General features: G+C 52.0%; 1 pseudogene; it reads left to right on the top strand.

Annotated features, from left to right (window-relative positions):
- Nucleotides 1-798: 798 nt before the first annotated feature.
- Nucleotides 799-6,752, top strand: LOC129146277 (class I histocompatibility antigen, Gogo-OKO alpha chain-like; annotated as a pseudogene).
- The last annotated feature ends 3,332 nt before the right edge of the window (nt 6,753-10,084 follow it).

The raw sequence follows: 10,084 nt of genomic DNA, 5'->3' as shown, positions 1-10,084 counted from the left end.
GACTTCCATTGCTGAGGGGCATGGCCAGATGGCACACCAGGAGCCTCTGCCATCCTGACACTGCCCTGGAGGGCGTGTATAATAGGGAGTCCCAAGCCTTTCTGTGCACAGAAACCATGTGGATATCTTCTTAAATTTCAGATGGTCTCAAGTAGGGTGTGGGAGTCTGTGTTTCTAACAAGTATGGAGTCAGCGCTTCTGGTCGCTTTAGCAAGATCATAGACCAGGATTTCCTCATGGCTGCCAATCAGCCTCATCAGAGACTTTTTCAAATATTTGACACCTGGTTGATTCAAAAGAACACCTGTACCCCTATGTTTATTGCAGCACTATTTACAATAGGCAAAACCTGGAAACAACCCAAATGCCCAAAAATAGATGACTAGATCAAGATGGTGTGGTATATATACACAATGGGATATTATTCAGCAATCAAAAAAGATAAACTCATGCCATTCACAGCAACGTGGATGGAGCTAGAAGGAATTGTGTGTGTTCAGTGAAATAAGCCAGAAGGAAAAAGAAAAATATTGGATGGTTTCACTTATAGCAGGAATCTAGGGGAACCAAATAAGACATCAATGTGTTGGGGCCTCCCGGGGTCACAGCCGGCTGAGCACAGCTCTGTGAAGCTGTCCGCAGCCTCTGCAGTGTGGGTTCTATTACAGGCCGGCAAATATTGGCAACAAGACTGAGGACGGTGATCTCCGTGGAGCGGGTCCAAGATCAGGTCACCACCCCCATTCCCACCATAAGGCCGGAGGGTCGCGAGTCTCAGGGTCGACTGACCCCTCGAGGATGGTGGCTCTGCCAGGCCCCTCCATCGGGAAGAGCCGGGGAGCCTTTCCCGCCTGCCCTTTCATTTTCAGTTTTTGGTTTATTCACGGTGAGATGCAGGGTGCCCGAGGGTGACCTCGGGGTGACCACAGGGGTGGGTTTCAGGGTCTCACACCCTCCAGAGGATGTGCGGCTGTGAAGTGGGGCCAGACCTGAGCCTCCTCGGCGGGTATGACCAGTTCGCCTACGACGGCGCGGATTCCATCTCCCTGAGCGAGGACCTGCGCGCCTGGACCCCCGCGGACTCGGGGGCTCAGATCACCCAGCGCGCGTGGGAGGCGGCGGGCAGGGCCGAGCGCGTCAGGCACAGTGTGCAGAGCAGGTGCTTCCCGCGGCTCCGCAGACTCCTGGAGACGGGGAAGGAGGTGCTGCAGCGCGCAGGTAAGAGGGGCCACGAGGCCTCGGACCTCCCCTCTCCTGGCGCCCACAGGGAAATGGAATAATGGGCAGAACAGCAGCTGCTTTCTGGGCAGAGAGGGAGAGTCCCCCTGGTTTCATGTTCTGTGCTAGAGAGAGACTCGCCCAGAAGACACCACTTTTCTGGACGGTTAAGGGATCCAGTCTCTCCTGAGGGAGGGGAGGCCATCCTGAAATAACTCTTTCCTGATCCTTTTGACCCGGCAGCCATCCTGGGAACCATGAGTTTCTCTTTCAAGGTCTTGTTTTTGGTCTGAGAACATTTCTGGATCTGACTCCTGCCTTTCTGTGTCATTCACCCTCCACCCAGGTCAGGAGCAAAAGTTTGTGTTCTCCTTGGAGACCTGCATCCTCCTACCCTGGGCTCTCACCTGATTATCCCAGATTCTCCAGACTAGGCTGGTTTTTGGGTTTTGTGCTTCCTCCCTCCAAACGAATAGTCATGTTTATTCTGAGGATGGTCAGTGAGGCTGCTTCAGTGTCCAGGAAGGAAAAAACCCAAAGCATGAATTTTTTGTCCCTTCTCCTCAGATCCCCCAAAGACACATGTGACCCTCCACCTCATCTCTGACCATGAGGTCACCCTGAGGTGCTGGGCCCTGGGCTTCTACCCTGCGGACATCACCCTGACCAGGCAGCGAGATGGGGAGGAGCTGACCCAGGACACACAGCTGGTGGACACCAGGCCTGGGAACTGAGAGGGATGGAAAATTCCAAAAGTGGGTGGCTGTGGAGGTGCCTTCTGGAGAGGAGCAGAGATACACATGCCGTGTGCAGCATGAGGGGCTGTTGGAGCCCCGAGTCCTGAGATGGGGTGAGGAGGAGGACGTGGGCACTGAGCTTCTGATCAGAGGAATAAGGAGCCCTTCTGGAGACATTCAGAGGGTCAGAATGAGGCCTGGGACTCAGGGTCTCACCTTCTCTTCCCTTCCAGTGCCCCCTTCTTAGCCCACCGTCCCTACCAACTCCACCAACTCTACCATGGGCATCATTGCTGGCCTGGTTCTCCTTGGAGCTGTGCTCACTGGAGCTGCAGTTGCTGCAGCTGTGATGTGGAGGAAGAAGCACTCAGGTAGGGAAGGGAGTGGGGGATCTTGTCCATTGGGGGCTTTCATGTCCCAGGGAGAACTTGCCCTGCCTGGTTAATGGGAAGTACCATCCACACACGTGTGTTGCCCAGATGGCATTTGGTCCAGTCCCCCCTCACCTCCTTTCTTCATTTTTCCCAGCCCTGACCTGGCTCTTTAGTCACAGTTCTGAAAATGTCCCTGTTCTGCAGGATTAGAAGATTCCTTCGGGCATCTGACCTGACTCCTCCCTGGTCTCACATGATGTTTCATCCCACAAGCTGGCTTATTTAGGGTGTACACCTTGGTCAATTACTGGACAGTTTCCATTCATGATGGTGATTTTCGTATCTTCAAATCTTAAGGCCATTTATTAATGGCTCAGCTCACCATACACACCTTCACCTCTTCTTTGACTACAACTGTGGACAATATTTTACATTGCGGGATAGAATTGGAGGCTCATTCAAAAATTCTCCCTCCTTTGAAAGGAAAGGACCACAGTTATGTGGAGAAGGAGACAGAAGAAAAGCACAGCAGCCAGCAGGGAATGGTAAAATATGAAAAGTTATTCCAGGGATAAGTTACACAGGTTGAGTAGATTATCACCCAATTATTAAATATTTTTAATGAGGGAAAATAATCTACATCCAACCAGGAGTCATAGCAATGGTAGCATCTGAAACTCCGCATTGAGGGCCCTGCTGAGAGATGGTCATGCTGAGAGACCAAGAGAAACCAACCTCCTGCGTAAACACCAGGGGTGACCTAAGAGGTGACTGTGTCTTTCCAGCCAGTGAACCTGTAACTTATATTGTCTCATCAATAATTTTTAAAAAGGTGGAGAGAAAGTAAATGATTGAGGGGACCAGGTTATGTCCTTTTGTGTTAACCCACCACGTTCATTAAGAAAAACTCATTGTGTTTAATAACACCAAGGCTCAGCGCCATAACAAGGAAACACAAATACAGGATTCAGATGGTGCCTGGTGCCAGGAGTGAGCTCCGTCTTCCATGTGGGTCCAGCAGTTCACGGGGAAGCCTCAGCATGACAGCAGGTCTGATAGAATCTAGCAGTGACTGTGCAAGTGACCCACTTCCTAGCAGGTGTGATGACACTGTCATCTCCCCACACACAGGAAGCTTCTTCTCTGGGGACATTGTCAAATGTTACATGTTACTGAACAAGAAATAAGCTGAATTTCTAAAAAATATCCATACTACCATGATTCAATCCAGATGTGGAATTATTTCACTAATGATTTTGATGGGATTTATTTATTTATTTATTTATTTATTTTAAGATTTATTTATTTGTTTATATAAGCACTGGGTACAGTCAGAAGTCAGGAGGTTGAGAGAATTCACCAGAGCCAGAGCGGAGAGCAGAGCAGGCAGACCGACGAAGTACACTGCTGAGGGGAGCAGTGGGCGGCAGGAGAGGTCTACGCGCCATGTGGGACCCTCGCCCGGCGACCGGGGAATGAACCAGTGCTGCAGAGGCTGCAGGCAGCTTCGCAACCCAGCGCTCAACCACTGCGCTACCGGGGAGGCCCTTATTTATTTATTTTTAATTTTATTTTTATGTATTTTTTAATAGAGGCATGCTTTATTTATTTATTTATTTATTTTTGTTTGCTTTGTTTATACATGCACTGGGTACAGTCAGAAGCGCGGGAGGGTGAGAGAATTCACCAGAGCCAGAGCGGGGAGCAGAGCAGGCAGAAAGACAGAAGTACACTGCTGAGGGGTGCAGCGGGCGGCAGGTGAGGTCTGTGCGCCATGTGGGACCCTCCTGTGGTGGCCGGGGAGCAGCCGGGGATCGAACCGGCACCGCAGCCGCAGAGGCCCGGGCAGCCTCTCAACCCAGCACTCAACCGTTGCGCCACCGGGGAGGCCCATTGATGGTTTTTATTTAAAACCATTATGTAGTAAGCGTAGAATTATGTGATTCTAAATGTATTTACAAAGGGAAACTTCATGCCTAAGTTGTATATTTGGCTACTGGATTTTTAACTAAACTGATACACTGCGCTTTTGCTATGTTTCAAAGTGAAAAAACTATACTTTTCTATAAAAGGAAATAATTGCCAAACATTTAGGCTTGACCCTGAAGATTGGTTTGGAATTCATAATTTTTTCTCTGAGTAAGATGTGTTATCAACGGACCTTTCTGGAGAGTGACATGTTGCAACTTCTCTTTAGAAGCCTCTGTCTGGCTGCTGTGAAGAATCAACAGTGCAGGGTGAGAGGTGGGAAGATAAATGTAGGAAACTAGCACAGATTCTAGGATGGACAATTTGGTAGCTTTATGGGGTGTGATCAGGAAAATAATAGGAAGTCGTTGGAGCTGGATATATTAGAGATGGACTTTACAGCATTTCCTAATGTGACATCTGGGCAGTGAGAAAGAGGGGTCAGGAGGCCACCCAACATTTCAGACTGTGAAGTAGAGATGTGCAGGGCCTGTCACTATCCCTGGATTTCTCACTCATTTGATACAAATTCACAACACAAATTTTCCAAGTAAAATTTACTAAAGGCATTAATAGATAAATGTGAATGTGTGTATGTCTGTATATAATAGTATAGTGTGTGACACTGACTCCAGACCCCTGTGGCTTACCCAGCTCTTTCCTGCCCCCTGAGTGTTGGGACATGCAGGCTTTGTTGGTGCAGCTGCCCCAGGGGGCACAGCCAGAGGCCAGTGGGAGCAGGAGTCTGAAAGGGCTGGCAGCAGCAGTGGGGGTTTCCTGCCCTGGCACCTGCGTGTGCAGGTGGGAGCTGGTGGGCACAGCTCTAGAGGTGGTGGCAGAGGGGGATTTCCTGCCAGGGGCAGGCAGCCTTCAGAGGGTTCCTCCCCCAGAACAAGACAGGTTTGAGCAAAGGAGCCCTAGGGCTTAGGCTCCCCCACCCCTGCCCCCCAGAGGAGCTGCTTCTGGGCAGCACCAAGGCCGCCCTGCAGTGTGTGCCACAAGACAGCTTTGCTGAGGCCACCTCGCTGGGCTAGGGATGAATGCTGGGGGGCATCAGCTGGGTTTGAATGGACCCCACCCACCCTGGCAGGCTCCAGGAGGCCGCTGCTTGAGGACGGGGCCCAGGCCACCCTGACCGCTGTGGCCCCTGCAACCAGCAGCGGGAGTGGCAGTGGGTGACAGTGGGTGGGCACTTTACCACCAGCCCCCATCAGTGTCATGGACAAAGGCGGCAGCCAATCTGGCAGCAGAGGCTTGCTGTCACCCCACATACTGCCCCAGGGCACGCAGCCCACTGAGGCTACAGCAGCAAAGTCCCCTTTGAGACCTGTCATTGCTGCTGAGTATCCAACACCACCTCCTGGTGCTGTTGCCTCCTTCCCATCCAGCCAGGCCATCAGACTGTGGCTGTGCCTGCTGGGGTGTCTCCTTAGAGGTGAGGACCCCCTGGGAGCACCTCCTGCTGCCACTGTGAATTGGATCCTGGCCCAGTGCTTGCGGCTGTTCCACCAGCTCCAGGCCTTCCCTGACGGTGTTATAGAGCAACCCCGATATTAAACGGGTTCCTGGCTGTGGGTCCTCACCCGCGCGCTTAAAAGGGACTTATGAATACTCCACTACAGACACACACAAAAGGTTAATAAAAGGTTTATTTACAAGGGAAAAGGAAATAAGGAAAATGTACAACTCAGGGAGAAAATAGGGAAATAAAGTCTTTAATGCGTCGGACCCGATCTGCTGACCTGGAAACCCAAAGTCACTCTCAGAGCTGGCCGGACTCTGCGAGCTGGTGGAGAGCCAAAATGGGGACCCCCCCAAAGCCCACGTGTCTGCCTTTATACCAACTTGGCTGCTTAACCCCACCCTCAGGTCCCAGGCAATTCCCTTTGGTGGTGATGGGATTTGGAGTTCCCAGTGTCTTTGGCTTTGACCTGGGGTGGGGGTGGAGTCCACAAAGCCTATATGGAATTTGCTTTGGGACATCCTTTTCCCCCTAACAACAGGACTGTACCACCTTGCACGGGCAGCCTTTATTTGGGACTGTTGGACACTGCAGACACTATCTGGGGTGACACAGCCAGCCACGGAGACCTTAGAAACTTTATTTCCCTGCTCTCCTGTTTGTTAGAAAAACCTCACTGCTGTTCCCAGAGCCCGAGTGGTTGAAATTGAGCACACAGGTGAGAGCCCATAGACAATGCCCTGTGCTCTGCCTTAGCTCTGTCCTTCTGAGAGGGGGCCAGGGAGGAAGGGCCCATACCTAGGACAGGAACCTGCAAACACACAGGCTGCACGCACACGCTACATGACTTATGATCTGTTTTCTTTGAGCCAAAGCTCTTGTTTTGAACTGAGATCCTGCCCTGTTGATGCCCCAAAGAGTGCCGGACACTGACGCCCTCTGATGTGGCAGGGTCAGGATAACCGGGAGGCTGACGGCAAGTTCTGGGGCTGATCATGACGGACACCAGGAGTGTCAGCTGTGATGGGCTGTTTTGATGGACGATTTGCTCAGAACACAAACGTTTATCAGCACAGAGAGCACTGGAAGGACTCACAGGAGAGAGATATGTAGAGAAGGCTGCCTTGCTTCTTGGCTTTGGACTTGAACCAGGAACTTAGAGACATGGAAGGAAACATGTGGAAAAGACACCATGATGATCTGAGTTGGATCCCTGACCAGGGAGCTACCTAATGGCACAGCAGACCTCTCCTTTCTTGCCTGATGATCTCCTCAGCATGGCATTTCAGTAGATCTGCCTGTTTTGTTCCCCACTCTGTCTCTGATGAATCCTCTCACCCTCCTCCCCCACCCACCTCTGAGGCCTACACCCCAGCTCTTCTACACATAAATAAATCTTGAAAAAAATGTTTGTTTGCATAAATCCAATAAAGTTCTTCTTCCCTTTCTCTTTAATAGACAATTGGAAATATGGGTATTTTACCAAGGCTTTGTCTGGAATGTTGTGTTTTCAGAAACCAGACTGATCTCAGAGCCTACAAGAAAACAATAAACTTGCACCTGTTTTAGGGGCACAGGGGTCTGTCATGAGGGTGAAGAAGGCAACACCTTGACAGGTCCATAAACCCCAGACGTCTTGGGAGCCTCAAGAGGGATTTCCCCCAAGATACAGGTACCACAGGCCAAGTTTGATGGCGAGACCATTGCGTGGTCCTGAGCCCTGACTCCTGGCTTTAGGAGCTCTTGGTCTGAGCGATCCTATGTGAAGTTCCAACAAAGCAAAATTAAAAGGTCTGCATAATAATTTCTGTTCCTGTTGAATTCGTGCAAACTGACTGTGGTAGTGTAGTACCTGGGTGAGGTCAGGTGCTGATAGCAAGTTCTAGAGTCTGAACGTGCTGGAGACCAGGAGCAGCAACTCTGATGTGCTATTCTGATGGCTGGTTGCTGTGACTGCCTTTATGTAACTGATTATAACAAGGCCAGCTGGAGATGAAATGGGGGAATGGTGCGATGTCCCCCATTCTCTCAGATCAATGGCCTGTGATCTGAGAAGTGACAGTGCTTATAGACTCAATTCTTGACTCTGCTTGTGGCTTTCTAGTAGTGACGGGCAGCAGACCCAGGCCTATTCCTCTAACACTTGTAGATATTTGCTATCTGCCCCTTTTGTTTTATATTCCCTTTTCTTTTCCTTGCTGCAGGGGCTGGAGCCACAAAGATATCTGAAATGTATGTCATGGCGCGTTCTGTCCTTGTTGTCTTCCATGGATTTTATGGATTCTGGTCTTACGTCCCAGCCTGTTATCCATTTTGAGTTGACTTTTGTGTGAGGTGGGAGACAGTGGTCTAGTTTCATTCTTTTGCACGTGGCTGTCCAGTGTCCCCAGCACCGTTTATGGAAGAGGCTTTCCCTGTGACCCCTCATCCTAACCTTGTCAACATGAAGTTTACTGGATGGCACGTTGGAGAAAGGGGTTTATTCCTCCCATCAGTAGTTGTATTTTCAATTCACAATTCATTTTACCTTCTCCACGGTATTTGGGCAACCTTAGGTATTTACCTGAAACTATTTCAAAAGCACTTGAAACAATTAAAAAAACTAGAGGCATATGTCCGTTAAAGAGGGAAGTAAATGATTAACCCATCAGGATCAGGACAATTTGTATCTGACAAGACAGAACAGGGAACAGGGAACAGTGTGTGTTGAGGAAGCAGCAGGTACAGACTCCGAGGAGCTGGAGAGGCGGTGAAGGGGGTGAGTGTCCTTCCTGCAGGGTGTCCAGTGTCCCCCAGGGTTGTCCAGGGTCACCTGCCCTGTGCTCTGTACCTCCTCCCCCTCTTTTTCCTCCCCACATGGACACAAGGGCAGCACTGGGGGGAGATGAGGTTTCTGGGTGTGTCCTCCTGGGGCAGTTTTGAGTCCAAGTTTCCCTCCTGCTCCCCTCCCCCTGGGGTGGTTGGAGCTGGGGGCTGGGCTGGGCTGAGAACTGGGGTGAGGGTGGGGCACATCCTGCAGCTTGAGCCTCTCCCCAGGGAGTCTGGCTGGTCCTCTACCCTGGGGTGGGGGTGGGGGGGTAACTTTCAGTGTTTGGTTGGGAAACTGTTATCCCATCTTTCCCCGCACGGGACTCTACTGGGAGCTCACGCCTAGCGTGAGCTCTGCCTTTATGCGGCCGATGGCAGAACCCAGACAGAGCATGCAGGCTTGGGGCCCAGGGGTGCCCCTCATTCTCCCTGCTAACAGACTGAGTGTGTTTTCTCTGATCAGGACTCATTTCCCCTTCTCTGCTGCTCTGTCCCAGCAGGTCCCTGACCCTGGGGCAGAAATCCGCCCCCCCACCCCCGGGTTAGCAAGGACAAGGACAAGGAGGAAGCCCAGAAGCCCTCAGTGGGGATCTGACCGGGCTCCTGCTGTGTTTGGGGCAGGGCCTCATCCTTGTCCCTGGCAGGTCAGGGCTGGGGAGGGACTGACCTTCAGGTGAACTGAACAAGCAGACAGAGCAGGACAGGGGTCTGTAGGGGGATCCTGGGGGAGCATCAGGATGTGTCCTGATGCTTCTCAGGGACACCTGCTCACACTGAGTGGACAGGACCACAAGCAGGCGCTGGCCTGTCCTTCCTGGGGGAGTGGGTCTGGGCCTCTGTCCTGGGGAGTCACCGGTTGTGATGATGGGGATGGGAGGGCAGTTTGCACCCCAGGCCCAGTTGCGGGAAAGGAGGGGCCTGGTATTCTGAGCAGTGTGGGTCTGGGGTGTTGTTCCACAGGGTGGGAAGAGAAGGGAGGATGTTTTTTCTCCAATAAACCTCATGTTCTAGCAGCAGAGGGGCTCTGAAGCCCTGAGAGGAGCCAGGTCTGTCCTTCTTGGTCTCAAGGCCTAAGGGTCACTAGGAAGGGCCCTGCTTCTGCTGGTGGGGGGGTCCCTGGGCCCTGCTCCCCACTGAGCCTAGAGCTTTTGGCTGCCTGATCCTCTATGTGGGCCTGGCTGCCTCCTGCTTTGTCTCTCCCCAGCCCTGAGGACATGGAGCCTGCTCCTGCCCCAGCTCTGTGCTCTGCCTCCCCCCTCCCTGCTGCTCCTCCTCCAGCTGCCCCAGGGGGTCCCCAGGTGAGTGTGTCCCTCCCAGTCCTGTGTCTCCCTCAGTGGGTGGGGCCCAGGGGGTCTGGGAGCTCTTCCTTCAGGAAGGACAGCTGTGTGTGGGGGCCCTGGCTCTAGAAAGATGGGGGTGCTCCCCACCACTCATGTGATGACACAGTTCAGAGCAGTCTCGGAGCTGGAACATGGGGGGAGGGATGACATTACTCAGTCAGGGGTTTGTGGATTTTA

This window comes from Talpa occidentalis, unplaced genomic scaffold (genome assembly GCF_014898055.3).
Source record: "Talpa occidentalis isolate TD23 unplaced genomic scaffold, MPIMG_talOcc4v2.1 talOcc4.2, whole genome shotgun sequence".
In the NCBI taxonomy this organism is placed as follows: domain Eukaryota; kingdom Metazoa; phylum Chordata; class Mammalia; order Eulipotyphla; family Talpidae; genus Talpa; species Talpa occidentalis.
Note: the sequence above shows the minus strand (reverse complement) of the source record. Positions and strands in the feature narration are given on the sequence as shown.